This window comes from Chiloscyllium plagiosum, unplaced genomic scaffold, assembly GCF_037043375.1.
Source record: "Chiloscyllium plagiosum isolate Xiang-an unplaced genomic scaffold, Cpla_swu_hap1 HiC_scaffold_2, whole genome shotgun sequence".
Lineage (NCBI taxonomy): Eukaryota > Metazoa > Chordata > Chondrichthyes > Orectolobiformes > Hemiscylliidae > Chiloscyllium > Chiloscyllium plagiosum.
The window spans coordinates 6,044,359-6,068,813 of record NW_028270140.1 but is presented as its reverse complement, the minus strand read 5'-3'; the positions used below and the strand labels follow the sequence as shown (position 1 = coordinate 6,068,813).

Below are 24,455 nucleotides of genomic sequence, written 5' to 3'. Positions count from 1 at the left end.
AGAGCAGACTCAATGGCCCAAACAGCCAAATTCTGCTTATGTATCTTATGGTCTTATGATTCAGATATGCCAAATTATAGGAGACATATACATAGATCATGAGAACCTAACCCACTGCCGATGTGTCTAATACCAGAAGGCATTAGTTTAAGGGGAAGAGTAAGTGATTTAAAGGAAATCTGAGAAAATATGTTTTTGCCAGAGGGGGTAGAAATTGGATATTTTTTCTGATAGTGTGGTGGAGATGGATACTCTCACAACATTGAAGAGGCATCTGGATAAGCACTTAAAATGCCAGGGCACAGTCGGCTATGGTCCAAGTGCAGGGAAATGGGATTTTTTTAGTTTGATGTTTGTTGGTCAGTATCGACATAGTGGGCCGAAGGACCTGTTTCTATGCTGAATGACTCGATACCTCAGTTTGAGGTGCATGACAACGATTATCTCTGTAGAGTTTAAGACCCCAAAATGTTGGCCTCTGACTCCATGAGGGGGTCGTGACCCAAAGTTTGGAAAGCCCTGTTCTGCACCTCTGAATATTTTCACAATGCACGTCAGTTCTGGATCTATTCACATGCCTTGGGATTCAGATACTCCAGAGGAAAGTGTCAGAGAGCTATGCATTGCATGTCCAGACCAAACTTTGGAAACATGAGGTTTCTATCAGCAGTATGAAGTAATTATGCTAATTTTTCATATTTATACAAGTAAATGGAGCATTGTAAAGGTGTTGGTCCTCTATACTAGTATGTTGTGTGTTAAAATTTAATATTGTCATTTCGCAAGCTATTATCTTTACAGTCTGCCAGCTTTCCATATCTGTATCATATATAGGCCAGGATATTAGTGCAATAACATAAAGACCAGACAGGAATGTTGCTGAAACTGTTATCACTTCACTAAGTTGGACATAGACTTCCAGATTCGGAGGGATGGCTGACCCAAGGCTAAACCTTGAGAAATGGAGGAGAAAGGAAGGAGGACAGTGTCAGAGGCCCTGGGGGAGAAACCTGAAGGGGGAGAGCAGGGTGAGATCCAGAGGGAGCGATCATAAATGTTGGGTGGAGGTTGGAGACCTAGTCAGGGACATGGGATGAGTCAAGTTCATCAAAAGGGGCAGTCAGGGAGGATAGGAAGGAGGATTATAATTACAGAGATTAAAGCAGGTAAATTGCATCCGTCATGCAAGAGGAAAAGCATTTCTATCTTGGTTTCAACAGGCCTTTGACTAACTAGTTTGCTGAGACTTGGGAAACTCACCCAGACAAATTTACAATTAAGATGGTATTTAATTTGAAGGCACACTGTGTATTGTGATATTTAAAAGACTATTTGTCTCCTGTAAGAGTGTTTGTTGCCCACAGCTCTCAACTACAATACCCATTCCCCCTCATTTAAACTGAAAGGGGGTGTATAGATTCCAATTTTCAGAATTTTACATTTTATATTCACCAAACCATGGGTGGCACAGTGGCACAGTGGTTAGCACTGCTGCCTTGCGGCACCAGAGACCCGGGTTCAATTCCTCTCTCAGGCGACTCTCTGTGTGGAGTTTGCACATTCTCCCCGTGTCTGCGTGGGTTTCCTATGGGTGCTCCGGTTTCCTCCCACAGTCCAAAGATGTGCAGGTCAGGTGAATTGGACATGCTAAATTGCCCGTAGTGTTAGGTGAAGGGGTACATGTAGGGGAATGGGTCTGGGTGGGTTGCACTTTGGTGGGTCGGTGTAGACTTGTTGGGCCGAAGGGCCTGTTTCCACACGGTAAGTAATCTAATCTAACCTAGGGATTATTATTCCTCACATAGTTTGTAAATCTGCAACATATTACCAAATAATCTTTCTGTGCTGCTTCCTTTGTAGTTTTTACAAATATTCTGTCAGAGCATGATAGACTGGTTAGCGAGGTTAGATCACATGAGATCAAGGGGGAGCTAGCCAATTGGATACAAAATTGGCTTGAAGGTAGGAGACAGAGGGTGATGGTAGAGGTTTGTTTTTCAGCCTGGAGCCCTGTGACCAGTATCAGTGCTGGGTACACTGCTTTTCATCATTTATACAAGTGATTTTGAATGTGACCATAGAAGGTGTGGTTAGTAAGTTTGCAGATGACACCAATATCGGTGGTGTGGTGGACAGTAAAGAAGATTCTCTCAGAGTATAATAGGACCTCGATCAGATGGGCCAATTAACTGACGAGTAGTAGGTGGATTTTAGTTTAGTTAAATGCAAGGTGTTGCATTTGGTCAGGCAAATCAGGGCAGTACTTTTTCAGTTAATGTTCGGGCCCTGGGGAGGGTCACCAAACAAAGAGACCCGGGGGTGCAGGGGCTTGGCTCCTTGGAAGTGGAGTCTCAGGTAGACAGGATGGTGAACAAGGCATTTGGCACACTTGCCTTCACTGGATAGAACACTGAGTACAGCCGTTGGGGTGTCAGGTTGTAGCTATACAAGACATTGGTTCGGTCATTTTTGGAAAACTGCACAGAGATTTGGTCACCCTGCTACAGAAAGAATGTTGTTAAACTTGAAAGGGTTCAGAAAAGATTTACAAGGATGTTGCCAGGGTTGGAGGGTTTGAGCTACAGGGAGAGGCTGAACAGGCTGGGGCTGTTTTCCCTGGAGCGTCAGAGGCTGAGGGGAGACCTCATAGAGATTTATAAAATCATGAGGGACATGGATAGGATAAATAGACAAGGTCTTTTCCCTTGCGGGGGAGGAGGGGTGCGAACTAGGAGGCATGGGTTCTGGGTGAGAAAGGAAAGATTTAAAAGGGACCTAAGGGGCAACCTTTTTATGCAAAGGGAATGAGCTGCCAGAGGAAGTGGTGGAGGCTGGTACAGTTGCAACATTTAAAAAGCATCTGGATGGGTATATGAATAGGAAGGGTTTAGAGGGATATGGGCCGGGTGCTGCCAGGTGGGACGAGTTTTTTTAGGGATCATGGTTGGCATAGATGAGTTGGACCGAAGGGTCTCTTTTCATGCTGTGCAATTTTATGACTGTATATGATATCCTTTGATGTCACTGATTCTGCTGATATTAAAACATAGCAGATTATTTGGCTTATGCCAGCTCAAATGAGAATTGGTTATTTCGAAACAAATGAATTGTCATTGTGAGCATTTCCTCAATATAGTTCCAAGACACTGGAATAATTTAATTGACATTTCAGAAAATTTTAATGAAATACATGGCTACTCAATGATTCAGCTGGTACATGCAATCCCATTGGAAAATAGGAATTAGACAGGAATCATCTTCACCAACAGACATGACAAAAAAGATATTGTTATCTGCAAACTTATCCACATATTAAAGTATGATTGCAAATATAAACTTGAAAGAGAAAGTCACTGTTTCTGTTTTTTTGATTTTGTTCCTCATTGTAAATGTTTGCCCTGCTTTGGTTTCTCAACCAGGATCATCCCCTTCAGCCCCACATCCAGTTTCCAGTCTTTCTGCAGGTTTCAGAGATTTTCTCCAGATTTTAATTATATGATTATAAGTCAATAAAAGCACTAATGTTATATAAGCAAAACCAGCTTGAAATCTAAACTGTCTCACCATCTTGTTCAAATCGGTGTTGCTTGTTTTCTCCAAGTTGGGGGTTGGAAAAATTGGAGCCTTTCCCTGACAAGTCATGTTCAATTTTATCTCCATCTCCATCTTTACTAATTTCCCGAGGGAAGAACATTTTTGTGTGTTTCCCTGTTTGTTTTATTGAGTTATTGGTAATTAAGGATGTATGTTTAAGACATCTTACCCCACCATCCCCTTGCCCTCCTGCATGTGAACCCATGACTGACGGAGAGCTTAAGCTGTCAACATTTCAGAATGTTGGAGTGATCTTCTGTGGATGTATTCAACAACTGTTTCATTTTAATAACTTAAGATTGAAAAGATTTAAATATTTTTTTCTAGAAATATTTTTGTAAAAGTACAATCAATCATGATAAATAATTCAATTTAAATGCTAATAACTATCACTGGAGGACTTCTGTGCTCTGTAAGGATGTTGTTCTTTAACTATAAGAACATGGGATAGATGAGAAGGCTATTCAATTCCTTGAGTCTGTTCCTCTAATCAGTAAGTTTATTGCTGATCTCATGTGGCTTTCAATCTGCTGCATTTCTGCCTGCTCCCCCATAACCCGTGACACTCCAGTCAATCAAAGATCTGTCTACCTCAGCCTTGAACAGAATAAATGACCCAAGCTCCATAGTTCACAATGTCCCAAACACCAATACTTTTCTGAGGCAAGAAATTCATCCTCATCTTAACTGGGAGATTCTTTACTGTGGAACTAAGCCATGCTAGCTCAGTGGTTAGCACTGCTGCCTCACAGTACCAGGGACCCAGGTTCAATCCCACCCTCAGGCAACTGCCTGTGCGGAGTTTACACATTCTCCCTGTGTCTATGTGGGTTTCCTCCCACCGTCCAAAGATGCCTAGGTTAGGGTGGATTGGCCATGCTAAATTCCCCAAAATGTCCAGCGATGTGTAGGTTAAGTGGATTAGCCGTGGGGATGCAGGGTGACAGGAGTAGGACTGGTGGGGTGGGACTGGATAGGATTCTTTCCGGATGGTCGGTGTAGGCACTGTAGGGATTCTATACTTACAGATTCCTCTATGAGGTGAAATATTCTCTCAGTGACTTTTTGAGTATGGATGGCGGGAGTGGAGAGCTGAAAAATCGGAGCCAGCTGGGATGGTAAATGATTGTTTTTTAAGTGGGTGCGATCTAAACCTGAGACCCTATACTCCCTCCCACCCACCTCCTCTAACCTTAGTGAGAGTCTGTAGACTCGGAAAGTTTTTCAGGTTTTCTCTTTTCTTTTTCTTTGTTTAGTCCAGTGCGGGCTTTCAGAGTAGTGGGATATAGGTGTTAGGGCAGTTGCCTGTTCCTCCTGCAGAGTGTGGCAGGTGAGAGACACGACATGTCTCTGCCAACTACGTCTGCGGGAAGTGCACCCAACTCCAGCTCCTCGAAAATCAAGTTAGGGAACTGGAGCTTGAGTTGGATGATCTACGGATCATCCGGGAAGATGAGGGAGAAATTGAGAGGATGTACAGGGAGGTAGTTACTCCCCAGACACAGGATAAGGACAGCTGGGTTACAGTCAGGAGAAGGAAAGGGAAATAACAGATAGGGCAGGGATACCTTGTGGCCATTCCCCTCAGCAATAAATATACCGTTTTGGATACTGCTGGTGGGAACAGCCTACCGGGGGAAAGCCATAGGTGTCAGGTCACTGGCACTGAGGCTCAGAAGGGAAGGGGGGAGAATAGATAAGCGCTAATGATTGGGGACCTAATAGTTAGACGGATTGACAGGAGATTTTGTGGTCAGGAACGGGACTCCCAGAAGGTATATTGCCTCCCCAGTGCCAGGGTCCGGGAAGTCGCCGATCGGGTTTACAAGATTCTGAAGGGGGAGGGGGAGCAGCCAGAAATCGTGGTACATATTGGCACCAATGACATAGCCAGGAAAGGGATTGAGGATCTGCAAAGTGACTACACAGAGTTAGGTTGGAAGCTGAAGAGCAGGACGAGTAGAGTAGTGATCTCAGGTTTGCTACCGGTGCCACGAGATAGTGAGGTGAGGAACAGTCAGCGAGTGCAGCTTAACATGTGGTTGCGCAGCTGGTGCAGGAGGGAGAGCTTCAGATACGTAGACCATTGGGATGCCTTCCGGGGAAGGTGGGACCTGTACAAGAAGGATGGGTTGCACCTGAACTGGAGGGGCACAACAATCCTGGGTGGGAGATTTATTCACGTGGTTCAGCAGGGTTTAAACTAGTTGCTAAGCCTCTGGCAAAAATCTTTGCTTCCTCACTGTCCAAGGGAGCTATAGCAATGGATTGGAGGGAAGCAAATGTTGTTCCTCTTTTCAAGAAGGGTAATAGGGAAATCCCTGGCAATTACAGACCAGTCAGTCTTACGTCTGTGGTCAGCTAGGTTTTGGAAAGATTTCTAAGGGATAGGATTTATGACTATTTGGAAAAGCATAGTGTGATTAAAGGCAGTCAGCATAGCTTTGTGAGGGGCAGGTCATGCCTCACACATCTTATTGAGTTCTTTGAGGAGGTGACAAGACAGGTTGACTAAGGTCGAGCAGTGGATGTAGCGTATATGGACTTCAACAAGGCATTTAATAAGGTTCCCCAAGGTAGGCTCATTCATAAAATCGGAAGATATGGAATATAGGGAGATTTGGCTATCTGGATTCAGAATTGGCTGGCTGACAGAAGGCAGAGAGTGATTGTAGATGGAAAGTATTCTACCTGGAGGTCAGTGTGAGTGGGGTCCTGCAGGGCTCTGTTCTTGGGCCTCTGCTCTTTGTAGTATTTATAAATGACTTTGATGAGGAGGTTGAGGGGTAGGTTAGTAAATTTGCCGATGACACAAAGGTTGGAGGTGCCTTTGATAGTATCGAGGGCTACTGCAGGCTGCAGCGTGACATAGACAGGATGCAGAGCTGGGCTGAGAAATGGCAGATGGAGTTCAACCTGGATAAATGCGAAGTGATGCATTTTGGAAGGTCAATCTTGAATGCTGAATATAGGATTAAAGACAGGATTCTTGGCAGTGTGGAGGAACAGAGGGATCTTGGTGATCAAATGCATAGATCCCTCAAAGTTGCCACCCAAGTGGATAGGGTTATTAAGAAAGCATATGGTGTTTTAGCTTTCATTAACAGGGGGATTGAGTTTAAGAGCCGCGAGGTTTTGCTGCAGCTTTAAAAAACCCTAGTGAGACCACACTTGGAAAATTGTGTCCCGTTCTGGTCACCGTATTGTAGCAAAGATGTGGAGGCTTTGGAGAGGGTGCAAAGAATTTTACCAGGATGCTGCCTGGACTGGAGAGTTTGTCTTATGAAGAGAGGTTGACTGAGCTCCGACTTTTCTCTCTGGAGAGAACGAGGAAGAGAGGTGACCTGATCGAGGTTTACAAGATAATGAGAGGCATGGATAGAGTCACTAGCCAGAGACGTTTCCCCAGGGCAGGACTGACTGGCACGAGGGGTGATAGTTTTAAGGTGTGAGGAGGAAGTTATAGAGGGGACGTCAGAGGAAGATTCTTTATGCAGAGAGTTGTGAATGCATGGAATGCATTGCCAGCGGTGGTGGTGGAAGCAGAGTCATTGGGGACATTTATGCAACTGCTGGACATGCACATGGATAGCAGTGAATTGAGGGGATCGTAGGCCAGGTTATTTTATTTTTGATTCGGATTAATCCTCAGCACAAAATGGTGGGCCTGTACTTTTCTATGTTCGATGTTCTAACTGTCCTGTCAGGTCCTTTCTTTCTCTCATTCCTCTGAACTCCGAAGAGTAAAGACCCAACCTCCTCAACCTTTCCTCATAAGACAACCCTTCCATCCCAGTGAATCAGCCCAGTAAACCTTTTGATTAGATTAGATTAGATTGGATTGGATTACAGTGTGGAAACAGGCCCTTCAGCCCAACAAGTCCACACCGACCCGCCGAAGCACAACCCACCCATACCCCTACATTTACCCCTTACCTAACACTACAGGCAATTTAGCATGGCCAATTCACCTGACCTGCACATCCTTGGACTGTGGGAGGAAACCGGAGCACCCGGAGGAAACCCACTCAGACACGGGGAGAACGTGCAAACTCCACACAGTCAGTCGCCTGAGGTGGGAATTGAACCCGGATCTCCGGCGCTGTGAGGCAGCAGTGCTAACCACTGTGCCACCGTGCCGTACTGAACTGCCTCTGATGCAAGCATGTCCCACAGTAATTAAGGTGACCAAAGCTATCCTTACTACTCACGCTGTTGCCTCTCCAATACTCTGCACAATGGCAGCAAGACTCATATTTTTATAGTACATCTCCTTTGCAATACAGGCCAATATTCAATTTGTGTTTTTAGTGAATTATTATAATTGCATGGTGATTGATATACTGGAGCTCCCAGGTGCCTCTGTACTGCAGCATTCTGCAGTCTCTCACAGTTTAAATTATACCATACTTTTCTACTGTTCCTGCTGAAGTGAACAATCTCAATTTTTGTCCATCTACCGATATTTCTCACCCTCACTTCATCCATATTTCAAAGAAATCTTTGTACCTTGCTCACAACTTGTTTTCCATCTTCACACCATGTTACAATAGAGTCAGTCCCTTCACCAAAATTGTTGATATAAATCACAATAGTTGGCCGGGGCATCATCCCTGCGGTATTCCACTGTCTAGTAGCCTGAAAATTAACCATTTATCATGACATTTTTAGAAACATGGAGATTTTAATTTTTTTGAGACAACTTTTTATAATTTCAGAATCTATGTTTCATTCTTTGAAATGAATCTAAAGAATGAGCAAAATCTTAGTGGCCTGAATGACATAGGCTATGGTGGGAAATCTAGCCGAATCACACAGGAAGAAGAACTGGGGATGGGGGGGTGTGCTACCTCGACACTGGGAACAATTCGCTGCATCATTTAACTAAGTTTCAGGCATTGAAGTTGCTTATTTAGGAGTGTTATTATTAGTTCATGACCTTATTAACTGCAGATTTCACCTCATTATTATGAAGTTTCCTATTGTATTAACCCCCCCACAAACAAAGTAGACAGTGAAAATTCTCCACATAGAAACTGGAAGGATACTGGCCACACAAGCTCAGAGTTTGCTCCCAAGGATCTCAATGTTGGACATCAGGCATCAACATCTGAGGGCAAGCTTCCATGGGCACAGGCTATACATACCCCGCACCCATCGGCATTGGCATCCAACTTGTGTGAGCGTCTAAGAGCCCTCAGGAAACTGCTCCGATCCACTTAAAGTATGCTTCTGTACTCCAATGATGCACTGGTAATTATGACTGTAATGCTATAAAGACACTGCAGTCAATGGGACACAGCCAGCTCATGGACTGGACCAGGCCGCATCTCATGCCTGTTTATTTGCTCTCTTAGCACTCACTTATTTCCAGTCCAACTGGATGCTCACAGTTTTTTGAGCCACACCCTTCGTCTGGAGATACTGGGTTCTCAGTACTGCTGTATTTTTATGCTGTTTAGCACAAGTGGAAAGCCAGGAAGCTTACCATAGTTGACTGCTGTCTTCAATCAACTCCAGAGATATAGCCTTCAGTTCAGATGTCCCAGCACAGTCAGTTAAAGGCAGCCTTCTATAGCAGACTTGGAAATGGTCAGGCAGCTGCTCAGGATGGTCCAAGTCACAATGCCCTCCACCTTCTGCACCATTGGGAGCTACTATCCTCCTGGAATGGGAGAGAATGGTGGGTGTTACTGGAGAGGAAAGTGGGTGGCACAACTGTTACTGTGGGGAAGTGTCCTGACCTGAGTGAGTGGGCAGTGCAGAGGGCAGGAGGGCTAGTGATGTCCGTGGTTGGGATGAGTGGCAGCAAGGGAGAAAAGATGTCACAGGCAATAGTGAGAGTGTGAAAGCATGAACAGTAGCAAAACACAGAGTGACACACAAGGTATTGGGAGAAGATGGGAGCACTTATCGCTGGTGGAATGGAAAAGACTGCGGCTGGGCATTTCTCCAGACAGATGAGACAACACTGACCTGGGTGACAACCCTGGACCAGACTGGCACGGTCAGGTATTGTGGTCTCCACTACTCATCCTGGGGGTGGTGCTTGTGCAATGGCCTTTTCAATATGGTATTGACACTAAGGATGCCAATCATAGAATCATACAGCATGGAATTAGACCCTTCGGTCCAACTCATCCATGCTGACCAAATTTCCCATATTAAATAAGTCCCAGTTGCCTGCATTTCCCTCATATCCCTCTAAGGAGAAAGTGAGGACCGCAAATGCTGGAGAGACGGAGTCAGAAAGTGTGGGGCTGGAAAAGCACAGCAGGTCAGGCAGCATCTGAGGAGCAGGAGAGTCAACGTTTCAGGCATAAGCCCAGCATCACATTCCTGATGAAGGGCTTATGCCCGAAACATCGACTCTCCTGCTCCTCAGATGCTGCCTGACCTGCTGTGCTTTTCCAGCCCCACACTTTCCGACTCATATCCCTCTAAAACTTTCCACCTGCCAAATATCTTTTAAAAGGTGTAACTCTACCTGCATCTGCCACTTCCTCTGGTAGTTCACTCCACATACAAACCACTCTCTGTGTGAAAAAAACAGCCCTCAGGTCCCTGAGCATGGTGGCTCAGTGGTTAGCACTGCTGCCTCATAGCACCTGGGTCCTGGGTTTGATTCCTGCCCGTCTGTGTGGAGATTGCACATTCTCCCCGTGTCTGTGTGGGTTTCCTCTGGGTGCTCCGGTTTCCTCCCACAATCCAAAGATGTGCAGGTTAAGTGAATTGGCCATGCTAAATTGCCCACAGAGTTTGGTGCATTAGTCAGAGGTAAATATAGGGTAGGGGAATGGGTTTGGGTGGGTTTCTCTTCAGAGGGACGGTGTGGACTTGTTTGGCTGTAGGGCCTGTTTCCACTCTGTAGAGAATCTAATCTAAATCTTTCTTTGCTCTCCTTAGAATTATGCCCTCTGATTTTGAACTCCCTGGGAATCTGGGACATCCCAACAGTGGTGAGATGTTCCGGATACGGTGAGTGGGAGAATGAGGCTTTATGCAGATAAGGGAGGCAGCATGGGACACATCGTTAATGCGCAAGTTTAGTCCGAAGAAGTGAGAAAATTCTTTAGACTCCACAGAGAAAAAGCCTTTGCAAAACTCAGCAAAACTGACACTAACTGAAAAAAAGTTCAGTCCTGTGTGACAGATATTTGAACAGTTTGGTGCAAAAGGCACAGTGTAGACATTTCTTTGGCAGTAATCACACACACTTAAACTGAGTCATTAACGCTGAAGTTTCTGGCTCACTGATTGACTTGCTGTCAGATGTTAGCTGACGTTATTCAAATTTATTGCTGAAATGGTGGAAATTAGCTTCTTGGCACATAAAAAGTAAATGTGATGTGCTACAATGGTGGCAGTAAGGAGGTGAAAATTGGCAATGAAGGAGAACTTGCACACAGGACAGCATGTTTCAGTAAAGCTGAACTATTTGTCCTGTGAAACAGTACGTCAGGTCCATTCATGCTTGACTTGGCAACAGTTTTGATCAGAGAAGACTATTGAAAACCTAGGACATCTTCTTATCCAAAATTTGGAAGTCTGTAAGCCAATGAGAATTGTGTAAATACCTTGAGATATGTGGAACAATGGAAGGATACATTTTTAGTGTTTGTGCTTGTGGGACAGAGAATTCAATGACAGCTGCTCTCTCCAGAAATGAACTTTGAGTGCTGCACTCTCTCTGGACCAGGCTTTCTGATGAGGGATTTTCCAGATCTAACATGAGGTTCCCTTGACCGTGTCTCTTTTTGGCCAAGATTTCTTACTACATGGTGTTTTTCCCAGCCTGGGTCTCTCTGCCAGACCTGTCAAGAGTTCTGCGCATGAAACAATTATTCCCACTGGCAATGTGACATACAACTTCCATGAACCAGTATGTTGCAAAAAGTGGGTAATGATAGCTAATAAAGTTTTTAGATACCTCTTCAAGTACAGTGCATATGGCTAATTACATTGGGGTCACTCCTTGTACACAGAAATAAAGAGTTCTAGACACATGAAAATGTTCTTGTGTTCACTCTGGTACTCATGGTTTCCTAAACATTTGCCTCTTCTGCTCACAGTTGTGTGCCAGCATTTACTACTCCTCCCTCATTGACCTTGAGAAGGTGGTGCTGAGTTGCCTTCTTGAGTCATTGCATTCCATGTGTTGTGTGTTGACCCATAATGCCCTCAGGGAGGGAATTCCAGGATTTTGATCGAGCAACAGTGAAGGAACAGTAATGAGTTTCCATTGACACCACCCCCCACTCCCCCCATGAGTGGCTTGGAGGGGAACTTGCAGGGGGTGGTGTTCCCCATGTTCCTGCTGCCCTTGTCCTTCTAGATGGAAGTGGTTGTGGGTTTGGAAGGTGCTGTCTGGGGATCTCTGGTGAACCTCTGAAGTATATTTAGCATGGGCGGTGGAGAGAGTGGGTGTTTGTGGATGTGGTGCCAATCATGCGGGCTGCTTTGTCCTGGATAGTGTTGAGCTTCTTGAGTGTTGTTGGAGCTGCACACATCCAGGCAAGTGGGGAGTTATTCCATCACGCTCCTGATTTGTGCTTGTAGACAGTGGCAGTCTTTGGTGAGTCAAGCTGTGGATTACTCTCTTCAGTATTCCTACCTCTGACCTGCTTTTGTGGCCATTTTATTTATATGGCAAGTCTCATTTGATTTCTAGTCAATGGTAACTGCCAAGATGTTAATAGTGGGGAATTCAGTGATGTTAATGCTATTGAATGTCAAGCAGCGATCGTTAAGCTATCTCTTATTGGAAATGGTTATTGCTTGGCATTTGTGTGGCATGACCCTTGTCAGCCCAAGCCTGGATATTGTCCAGGTCTTATTGCATTTGAAAGTGAACTGCTTCAGTATCTGAGGAGTCACGAATGGTGCTCAACATTTTGCAATCTTCGGTGAACATCCCCACTTCTGACCTTATGAAGAAAGAAAGGTCATTGATGAAGCAGCTGAAGATGGTAGGACACTACCCTGAGGAACTCCTGCAGAGATGTCCTGGGGCTGAGATGACTGACCTCCCACATCTTCCTATGTGTCAGTTATGATACCAACCAATGCAGAGTTTGCCTCCTGATGCCCATGGATTCCAGTTTTGCTATGGCTCCTTGATGCCATACTCTGCTCAGTGTGACCTTGATGTCAAGGGCTGTCCCTCTCCCCTCCCCTCTGGAGTTCAGCTCCTTTGTCCATGTTTGAGCCAAGGCTATAATGAGGTCAGGAGCTGAGTGACCCCAGCAGAACCCAAACTGGGTGTCACTGAACAGGTTATTGCTGAGCAGGTGCTGCTTGATAGCTCTGTTGATGACACCTTCCATCACTTTACTGATGGTCGAAAGTAAACTGACGGGGTAGTAACTGGCCTGGTCAGTTTTGACCTGCTTTTGTGTACTGGATATATCTGGGCAACTTTCCACATTGTGGGGTTTAGATTTAGATTAGATTAGATTAGATTAGATTAGATTACATTAGATTATATTACAGTGTGGAAACAGGCCCTTCGGCCCAACAAGTCCACACCAACTCGCCGAAGCGAACCCACCCATACCCCTACATTTACCCCTTACCTAACACTACAGGCAATTTAGTATGGCCAATTCACCTGACCCTGCACATCTTTGGACTGTGGGAGGAAACCGGAGCACCCGGAGGAAACCCACGCAGACACGGGGTGAACGTGCAAACTCCACACAGTCAGTCGCCTGAGGCGGGAATTGAACCCGGGTCTCTGGCGCTGTGAGGCAACAGTGCTAACCACTGGGTAGATTCCAGTGTTTTAATTGCACTGGAACAACATGGCTGGAGGGTGGGGGGGGCAGCAAGGTCCAGAGCACAAGGCTTCAGCAGTATGACCTGAATATTGTCAGGGCTGATAGAACTTTGCAGTATCAGTGTGTCCAACTGTTTCTTGATATCCTCGGAAGTACAGAGGGTGGTTCACATCTGGAATGAACTTCCTAAGAAAGTTGTGGATGTGGGCACAGTTGTAGAGTTTAAAAGACATTTGGATAGATACATAAATAGGAAAGGTTTGGAGGGATATGCACCAGGAGCAGATAGGTGGGATCAGGTTAGATTGGGATTATGTTCAGCATGGACTAGTTGGGCCAAATGGTCTGTTTCCATGCTGTATGACTCTATGACTCTATAATGTCCGTAATGCTGGGATCCACTAGAAGAGGCCGAGATGGACCATCCACGCAGCATTTCTGGATGAAGGTTGCTGTGAATGCCTCAGCCTTACATTTTGCACTGACGTTGCACTAAATTAGTCAAACTCAGAGGATTTTATGGAAATATATAACACATGCCTAAAAAGCAAGTGTTAACCTTCATTATTATATAATATCATGGTTATTCACAGACATTATTCACAATAATTTCTAGGTATTTGGAATTTTGACTTACTAAAGAATTTCTATGTCCTCGCATGCTAGAATCAATTTTACATTTGGAAAATAATGGAGATATTACAAAATCAGATAAACCAAAGAACAGCTCATGCTGGATATCTGAATTAAAAACAAACTGCTGGAGAAACTCAACAGGTCTAGCAGCATCTGTGGAGAGAAATTTAATTTTTTTCCCCCTCCCCACACCCCAGGCAGTGTCATGGCATGGATTGCTTTCAGCACAGCCAACCCATTTATTGTCCCCATTATCAGCTTCTCATTCTCCCTGGTTTACTAACCTCCATCCCTTTGTCTGTCTGACTCCCATTGTCTCTCTCTCTGGGCTTCAGCCTATCACCTCACTTCTCTTTCTCCCCACCATTCCCCACCCTTACCTTGAACACACATATCACCTTTTCGCAGCTACGATAGGACCAAATCGTTAACCCTGCTTTCTCTCCACAGATGTTGCCAGACCTGCTGAGACTCTCCAGCAATTTTTGCTTATTGTCATGAAGATATTTGTCAGTTTAACAAATTATAAGTGACTATTGTGGTGCACCTGCCTGGTCCACTTTAACAATTGTAGTGACCTGGAAGAAACTTAACACACAGATAGTACTTCTATAACGCAATGGCTGCATTCCTGTGCAGCCCCGTGTTATAGAAAAATCACGCTTCAGAAACAGCGCTTAAAGTGTTGGCGATGTAATTGTGTTACAGCCAACACTTGTTTTAAATGTTCGTGCTTTAGAAACAGTGTTCCCAATTCATCAATCACGTTACAATGAATTCACATTAACAAAATGCGTCTTAAAGCAGAACAACCTGTAGCAAAAAGTTCAAGTCAGCAGCAAGGCTTATCTGATTGTGCTGTTCATGTGTGGAACCTATTTGAAGATTACTCTGCTTCAGATATCACAACTAAAGGTTTTCAATAATCTATCTTTGGGAAAAGAGAACCTCCCTTATCACTTCTTTCATCCTGTTCTTCTATCTCCAAAGCCCAGAGGATCACCCAGTGCAAATAAAGTGCTGAAATGATATTTCTATCAGATGTGCTCCAGAGGGGCATGTTGCTGTGTGCAACCTCTTTCTGGAAGGCTGCTATTTATGGGCAAGCTGTGTTTGCTCTCTCGAGCCATTGGAGAGAACAGGACTGTACTGCATCTTTGTGTTCAATCTAATCTTTATAAGACTGGACAATAAAAAGAAATTGTCATGCATTATAACAATCATTTTATGGCATTATGTTTCCAACATGAATTTCACCCACTAAGAATGTGATTTGGAAAGTTATGTTTTAAAAGTTATGCCTCTCGTATTTCCAGTTGTAAATTCTGCACCTGTATCATTAGCAGCCCGGAAGTTTACAAAACATACAAGATAAATAATCACACCCTGATCACAAATTCGAGGGTTTCTAACAAAAGGTAGTTGCAGGCCATCAAACTATCCACGACAGAGTGCGGTCTGCTAACACTCTAATGTACATTGACCTGACAATGTTTCAATTTGGCCGAACACAAACTGATGAAGCTGGTTGGCTTTGCACACAACTAAGAAAGCAGTTGGCTCCCTGTTCGAATAGCCTGAGGGGGTACCCATTCAAAGCTCTCTTGAGTTTTCTGAAGGTCATTCCATTGAGTTTATGAGGCCGGTATCCAGTTCCTTCAAGGTTTCAGTTTTAAAACATTAAATAATGTTACAGCTTATTGTATTCTTTAAACAGCATTCTCTAATTTATTAAATATTTATTTCTTTACAGTATATGGAGAAATAAACAGAACATATGCAAATTACCACTTGCCCTGGCTACTTTGTCAAGTTGAAGCAGATGGTGTAAAGCTTGTGTCTTCTTTAAGACTGAACTGAGTTTCAATTTTCATATTGTATCCATGACCAAAATTGGTTGTATGTACCTCCACAACCTCCACTTGCCCTGCCATTGCTATTCAATCACTCATCCATACTTCTGCAGTCTCGAAATGTGACTTCTCCTGTCATACCTGAGTGGCACTCGCAACAAACTCCAACCTCAGCAAAAGCTATCCTGCTCAAATCTTTTTTATGAAACATGTGCTGCACACAGTGTCACAGAGCTTTACTGCATGGAAACAGACCCTTGGGTCGCTCCCGTCCATGTTGACCAGGTATTCAAAATTAATCTAGTTCCCTTTGCCAGCATTTAGTCCATATCCTTCTGAACCCTTCCTATGTGTATACCCATCCAGATGCCTTTTAAATGTTGGAATTGTAGCAGCCTCCACCACTTCCTCTGGAAGCTTGTTCCACCCTGTGCATGAGAAAGATACCCCTCAGATCCCTTTTAAATCTTTCCTTCTCAACTTAAACCTATGCCCTCTAGTTTTGGACTCCTCCACTCCTAGGAAATGACCTTGTCTACTTACCCTATCCATGCCCCTCATGATTTTATAAACCTCTATAAGGTCACCCGTCAGTCTCCAATGTTCAGCCTCTCCCTATAGCTCAAATCCTCCAACCCTGGCAACATCCTAGTAAATCATTTCTGAACCTTTTCAAGTTTCACATCTTTCCTATAGCAATGTTGTGCCTGATGTTTTACTAAGCCCCTATTAACCAATGTAGCTGAATCGATAAGTTGTTCTGCTTGCCCGCAAATTTCTGATCACTTTAGACAGCACTCGATTGTCACTTCCTCCAGTCCTACTTCACAATCTACACTGATCAGCTGAAAGGGATAGCAGTGTGGATCTCTTGAAAACAGATACTGAGGTGTCAACAATGAAAATAAGAAATCGGTGGACATGTTGAATAAATATTTTCTACCATTCTTTACTGCAGGAGAAGAGACTAGAATACTTATCTTTCCCAAGAAAATCATTAATAATTGGGGGAAATGGGCTGAATAATACAAATATAAACAAGTTAACCGGAAGAGATAAAAAAAATGAAAATTTCCAGGGATCAGATGACTTCTATTCTATGGTTTTAAAGTGTATAGTTGAGACTGCAGATGTCCTAACTATTGTTATACAAGTACTCGCAATTCTAGAAGTGTTTTTTAATTTTGGAAAATTATGTACTAAGAAATGTAATGGAGGGAGACCAGAAAGTTATAAACCACAAACTGAAATATCTATTGTTGGGAGATTGCTTGAGTCTACCGTTAAGGACAGGATGACTGAACACCTTGAAAATGTTTCACTAATCAGAGAAGCTAACAGTGATTGTTAAAGGATAGGTCATGTCTGACAAACTGTTTGAGGTTTTTGAAGAGGTGACCAAAGTAATGGGAAGGGGAATGTTAATGGAATGCTGTATATATGGGCTTCCAGGAGAATTTGTTAAAGTTTATAACAAGATACTGTGTGCCCAAGTTAAAGCTAACATCTTGAAGGCCAATTATTGACCTGGTAAGGATGTTGGCTAAGCAGAAGAGAGAGACTATGGTAATAGGCATGTACTGTAATTAACAGGGTGGGGCAATGTGGTCTCCTGCAAGCATTGGTGTTGGAGCCTCTACTATTCACTATTAATGATTGAATATAAAAGTTCATAGCCAAATTTCCCAATGATGCAAATATAGACAATATTATAAAGAGTGTAGATAGAATCACAAAATTACAATAAAGTCGATTAAACAAATGAGCAAAACTGTGTAAATTAATTTCAGTGTAGGCTGAAATGGGGTCATCCACGTTGGTCCCAAACAGACAGAATGGGGTATGTTCTGAATAGTGAAGGTAGAAAGGGTATTGATATAATGAAACTCCAAAGTCCAGATGTACAGATAATTAAAAAATTCATAAAACATAGCACTTTCTCAAAACCTTTTTGACCAGGTGGAGCTCCGATGTTTTCTTTCTACCTCTGCAGCATCTCGTCATTACTTCAAACATGGTTTTGAAAGCTGCAAATTAGTCCTCATCGCTGTAACCACCACTAAAATTGTAATTATCAGATTATTTTCCCTCTCTTTATCTGAAAATTGAAGTTTGTATGCACAGCTAAAATTGCAAAATAATTAAATAAGGTACTCCATATTCTTTTCAAAGCATTACATTGCATGACACATCCTACTGTAAAACATTATAAATCCTTTGTACAGGTTTTTTTAATGGAATAAATGGACAGTTGATCACATGCAATCAGCATTTTAATTTGGACACTCTTTCCTCATTTACATTCATGTCAACAATCAAGGTCTATCTGTAATCTTTGCTGACTCACACTTTTCATACAGTGTACATTATCCCACAGTGAACAATTATCTAAATAATATTGAATGGGTATACTATCTTTCACATGTCTACTACACAGAATCCATTAAAACATTTTTGACAGATTGAATCCCATATGTAATACCACTTTGTCAGCTGATGTTTCAGAAACCAAAACACTTCTTAATGTTCCTTACTTTATTAATTTCCCAAGCTTAAGGATTATATTTCTCATTTTCATCCATAAAAATATGATGAAACCAACTGCATTAGAAAATCCTTAAGGAAGATTAGCATTTTAGCTGCTTTTAAGTAGCTCAGTCCTTTGAGTATAGGAGTTAGGATGTAATATTGTGTTTGTGCAGGACATTGGTGAGGCCTCTTCTGGAGAACTGTGTCCAATTCTGGTCGCTCTGTTCTCGGAAGGATATTATTAAAGCTGGAGAGGATTCAGAAGAGATTTTTGAGAATGTTGCTGGGTATGGAAGGTTTGAGTTATAAAGAAAGGATAGACAGATTAGGACTTTTTTCACTGAAGTGGAGGAGGTTGAGGAGATGACCTTATAGAAGTTTATAAAATCATGAAGGGACATAGATAGGGTCTTTTCTCTAGGATGGGGGATTTCAAGACTAGAGGGCATATTCATAGGGTGAGAGACGAGAGAGTCAAAAAAGACATGGGGCAAATTCTTTACGAGAAGGGTGGTTCATGTGTGGATAGAACTTCCTGAGGAAGTGGTGGATGTGGGCACAATTATAACCTTTAAAAGACATTTAGATAAGTTCATAAATAGGAAAGGTTCGGAGGGATATGGGCCCGGAGCAGGCAGGTGGGACTAGATTAGTTTGGGATGATGATCGGCATGAACTGGTTAGAGCGAAGGGTCTGTTTCTGTGCTGTGTGACTCTATGACTCTATAACTTAATTTAAGGTTGTTTGTATTTTAATATTTGACTCCAACATATTTTCTAAGAAGCCCAGATAGTCACTTTGTCCCTTAATATGTTTCAAAGGAGGAACTGAATTTTTGACAGCAGATTCTAATGAAGGGGTCTTCAAAAATGCCAAGCCCAGCTTTCCCCCTCATAGTGAAGATCTGTCAGGGCAAGTGAAGCCATGGATGTTTTTCCATAACTGTCTGGTACTCTGAGATTTAAAGATCTTGACTGCCACATTGACAGCAGCTAATAAATGCTCAGTACCCAAGGTAAGTGTGAGGGTTTAGGGTGCCAGGAAGTTTGGGTGGTAATTGGCAGGGGTGGATGTGGGAGAACAGAGTAGGGAGTATGGTGCCATGTGGTTATGATGGCATGTGAGTAAGCTTCCACGTGGGTAGAGAATGGTGCCAAGTGGGTTTTGTACATTCTCTGGGGGTGTCATGTATGTACGATGTCATGTATTGGATACCAAGTGGGTCACGGGGGTAAGGTGTCAAGGGGACCAGGTAGGTAACGCGCTGTGTAGGGTAAGTCAAGGTGGGTGAGATATATCGGATCAGGTGAAGGGATGGGAGAGGGAGGGGGTCAGCTCCTGGGGGTGATAGAAATCAGGCCTGGCTGCACAGGAATGGGCGAGTGGGGTCAGAGACAGATCAGTCCCAGAGTACAGAAGAAGGACACTGGGTCCAGAAAAAGGGAACAGGAAACATTGGAAGGAGGCAGAAGATTCAGAACCAGAAGAAACTGGAGGCAACAAGACCTTAAAACTTTTTCAAGTATTTTACTTGAATCCGAATGCACAGGCTGAGAATGTAGTGACAAATCTCATTGTCGCTCTCGAAACGGAATTGGGTAATTATCTGAAGAGGAGAAGACTTTCAGAGGCACAGGAAAATAGGCTGTGGAGGAGATCTTCCTGAGTTGAGTTATAACGAACTGGCACAGTCAGGGCAGACTGAATTGCCTCTTTCTGTACAATAAACATTCCATGATTCTATGGGCAATTTCATTTTTATTGTTTTGATTCTGTATCCCCTGCCTTTTTGGGCAGTTTTAGAAACATTTCTCTTTTAAAAATGTCATTTTGCAGAAATGTGGCTCTTATGTTGATTGATCTGCACCCTCGCCAAAAGACCTAAAAAGATTTTCAAGATTAGTCTTTCTCATATATCAAAAATGTCAAAGATCAGAAGAGGCTTTGCAGTGCTGATCACAGAACTCACAGAGCAGATTTGTTTGTAGACTATATTGTTGTACGCTATAATTCTGAGCTGTGTCTGTCATGTTGATGGATTCATTGAACTGCAATGAGAAGCATTCACAGTTCTTCAGGTCCAGCTGTAGTCACTGAAAGATTCCACTGCACTTTGGAGAAAGATTCCACTGCACAAACACCAAGTGCCATGTTCTGGATTGCCCTTATTATTTCTTCTTTATTCTTAAAGTGTTTGAATAAAGAGTCAGTGGCCTCAGTCATTGTTTCTTTTATTATTTTGCCATCTGCAAATTATTTCTTCCATTTTGTTAGAAGATGGTAAACATCAAAGGATGTTTCATTACCTTTTACTACCTTAACTTTTGTTGCTGGTTTAGAAAAACTTCCAAAAGTTTACACAAGTTACTTTCAACTTTGGAGCTCTCAAAATGGCCTTTGGCTCATCTGCTTTCTTTGTGTGAGGTAAAGGCAAAGCTAGCCTTGAATTTACTCTGCATCGTTTTGTTAGGTCATTCCAAATTCCCCATTTTACTTACCAATATACATTGCAATGTACAGATACACAATCCTTTATCCAAAAAGCTCCAAAATCCAAATTGCTTTTCGTGGTATGTGGACAGTTGTTTTGGCACGCAAACAGGTGACTCTACATCATACCAACTCGAACCACATCACACAGATGTGACATAGCGGCATGGCCAGCGCTGGCATGGCATCAATTATGTCTCAGCGTTCGTGCTAGTCACGCATGCGTCTGCTGTTCAGTAATTTTTTTTTATTTCACTGTGAAAAGTAATTTATTCTGAAATCTGAAAAATTCCAAATTCCAAAAAAAAACTGGCTCCAAGGATTTCGGATAAAGGATTGTGTACTCATATAATTCATTTTCCTGTTTTACATGGAAGTTGTACATTTCTGGTTTCCTTTTAGATGGTCCAAGTTCAACATTCTTGGTACATCTTGTAGCTCATGATGTCATGATGCAAGTAGGCTTTAGGCTCTGTACCTCTTGGACAGCCAGAATGTTGTTTGCTCTTTTCAAGTGCAGAGGCATCAGAGGTCATTTCTGTGATTGCCCAGTCAATAATAATCAATGTATTGGAGACCATCAGCATCATCACCACCACCAAAATCCCATACATGTATTATACTATTCAGTTAATGCAATCACTTCTGCTTTACACATGACCAATTAAACTGCACTTTAATTAACATTTCCTAATCATGGACATTGTAACCCAACCTTCATTGTACATAATCAGCTAACCAAAAACATACAAAATGGTAAATATGCACTTGTGCTGAAAGCTCAAATTACGATGGACTGTGTTACAATCTCTGTACAGGTTGGTAACTTTAAAAGAAAATTTTGAATTTGCTAGCCATATGAATGAAACAAGATTTCACATTTTGCAATGTTTACTGCAACAAATTATAAAATGTCCTAATTCATATTAATACAATATTTCCAAATTTGTGGATAATACAAAACTAAGTGGCAATATTTGTTGTGAGCAAGATGTCAAGCGAATTCAGGAGGATTTGGACAGGGTTAGTGATTGGACTACAACATGCCAGGTGGTATGGAATGTGGAAATGTATGACGTTATCCACTTTGGTAGTGGAAACATGTGCAGAATATTTCTGAAATGGTAGGACCCTGGAAATTGTAGATGTCCTTGTTGATAAGTCACTAAAGGCTAACATGAAGGTGCAGCAAACTATTTGGAAGGTGAATGGAGTGTTAGCTTTTGTTGCAAGAGGATTTGAGTACAGGAGCTGTCATGTTTTCCTTCAATTGTACACAGGCTTAATTAGATCACACCTGGAGTACTGTGCTCCGTTTCGGTCTCCTTATCTTAGGCAAGCTGGTATTATTATAGGTGGATTGCAACAAAGGATCACCAGAATTACCTATGAAGAGAGATTGGGAAAATTAAGCTGCATTAGTAAGCTGCCTATATTCTCTAGGCTTTCAAAGAATGAGGGATGATCGCATTGAATTTGCAAAATACTTAAAGGGATAGACAGGATAGGTGCAGGTAAGATATTTCCTTTGGCTGGTGAGTCTAAAACCAGGGTCACAGTTTATAAATAAGAGGGATACCAATCAGATCCAAGGTGATAAGAATTTTATTGTGTCAGAGGATTTGAACTTTTGGAATTCTCTAGGATAGAGGGCTGAGACAGACTGTCTTTGAGTATGTTTAAGGTAGAAATTGATAGATTTCTGTCAAAAAGTATAGCGCTGGAAAAGCACTTTCTCCGGGTTTTTTTTTCAATATATCATTTCATGGTATCACACTGTGATGTTTTGCTATAAATTCTGTGTGGTATGATCGTATACTCCACGACCACCTGATGAAGGAGCAGCGCTCTGAAAGCTAGTGCTCCAAATAGACCTGATGGACTATAACCTGATGTTGTGTGATTTTTAACTTTGTCCACCCCAGACCAACGCCGGCTCCTCCATATCATGTCTCCCATTGACAGATTTCTGAAGACTAATGGTGAACAAGGTCATGGAGTTGGGGCAGGTAAATGCACTGAAGTGTTTGATCGTTTATGATCGTACAGAATAGTAGGGCAGGCTTGCTTGCAGTAGAAAGGTTAGGATAATGCGCATTTGTTTTTTTTCATTTCCTTGTTTAACATAGCTCTTGTTGAAATACCAAATGCATGTTTTTGTTACTCCCTTCATCAATTAGTGGACATGGTTTGTGACAAGGAGCCATTTTTCTACATTACCAGGTTTCTTGTTACTAAGTATGATTACTTGGGGTGGACATTAAGAAGGCATTTAGCATGCTTCCCTTAATTGTTCAGACCATTTAGCATGTAGGAGTTAGGACGTCATGTTCACATAATACAGGATGTTGGTGAGGCCACTTTTGGATTACTATGTACAGTTCTGGCTAGCCTTGCTATAGGAAGAATATTATTAAATTACAGAAAATATTTACCTGGATGTTGCTGGGACTGGAGGGTTTGAGTTATAAGGAGACTTTTTCACTGGGGCATAAGAGGCTAAGGGATGACCATACTGAGGTTTATAAAATCATGAGGGGCATAGATTAAATGAATGATAAGGTATTTTCCTTAAGGTGGAAGGTTTCAAAACTCGGAGGCATACTTTTAAGGTGAGAGGAGAAAGATTTAAGAGGGACCTGAGGGGCAACTTTTTCACACTGGAATGAACCGTTAGAGGAAGTGCTAAATTTAGGTAGACTTACAACATTAAAAAGACATTTGGATAGGTAGATGAATGGAAAAGGTTTAGAGGGGTGTAGGCCAAACATTTGCCAAGCAGGCAATTGGGACGAGTTTAGTTCAGAAAACATGGTCAGTATGGACGAGTAGCATTCTATGACTCTAACATTATGTGATTCTCTGAATTGTAAATAGGGTGTTGTAGAAGGATCTAAACATGTAGAATGAGAGCAAAACAGGGTGAAGATGTGTTCCGATTGGCTGTGCCAGCTGGCTTGTCTTTGATAGAGGCAGTTTTCTCCTGTAATAGGACTCAGCTGTAACCTTTTGCAAAGCAATTCACTTCCAGCAAGTGTAGCATTTAATTCATTGCAATTTTCTGTTGAACATTGAGAACAGCTGCCTTTAGTCATGTGCAAAGATGTGTTGTCCCTAAAGCTGATCAGCACTTTTTTCCATTCAGATATTTACATAGAGAGTCAATATTTTCAATATGTCATTTTGTAATTGTGTATAATAATGTAATAAAATAAATTGACTTCAATTACACTGCAGTAATTTTTCCAATTTTAGTTGAGCACTGAACGGGGGTACAAAACTGCTTTGTTCCAAATTATTTGTGAACACTTAAGAATACACTCCAGTCAATTTAGATCATTTTAAGTTTTAATTCATTTTCCCATCACTCATACAAAGTGTGGCAACATGCCAGTTTTGATATGTCTAATATTACTTGCCAAGCTCTGCTATCTTGGCTAACCTGCTGACGTTACAGTTTACACTTCGTGTCACAGAATTGTACTGTTTTACGGATACAGATCCTTCAGTCCAACTCCTTTTTTGTTGTACTTGGCAAAAACAACAAAAATAACATTCAACAATCAGGTCGGT

General features: G+C 42.4%; 1 protein-coding gene across 6 annotated transcripts in view; it reads left to right on the top strand.

The window, feature by feature from the left end:
• The window catches only part of LOC122564092 (zinc finger protein GLIS3-like), a 577,543-nt gene that overhangs the window by 528,038 nt on the left and 25,050 nt on the right, over window positions 1-24,455 (top strand). The window lies entirely within an intron of this gene.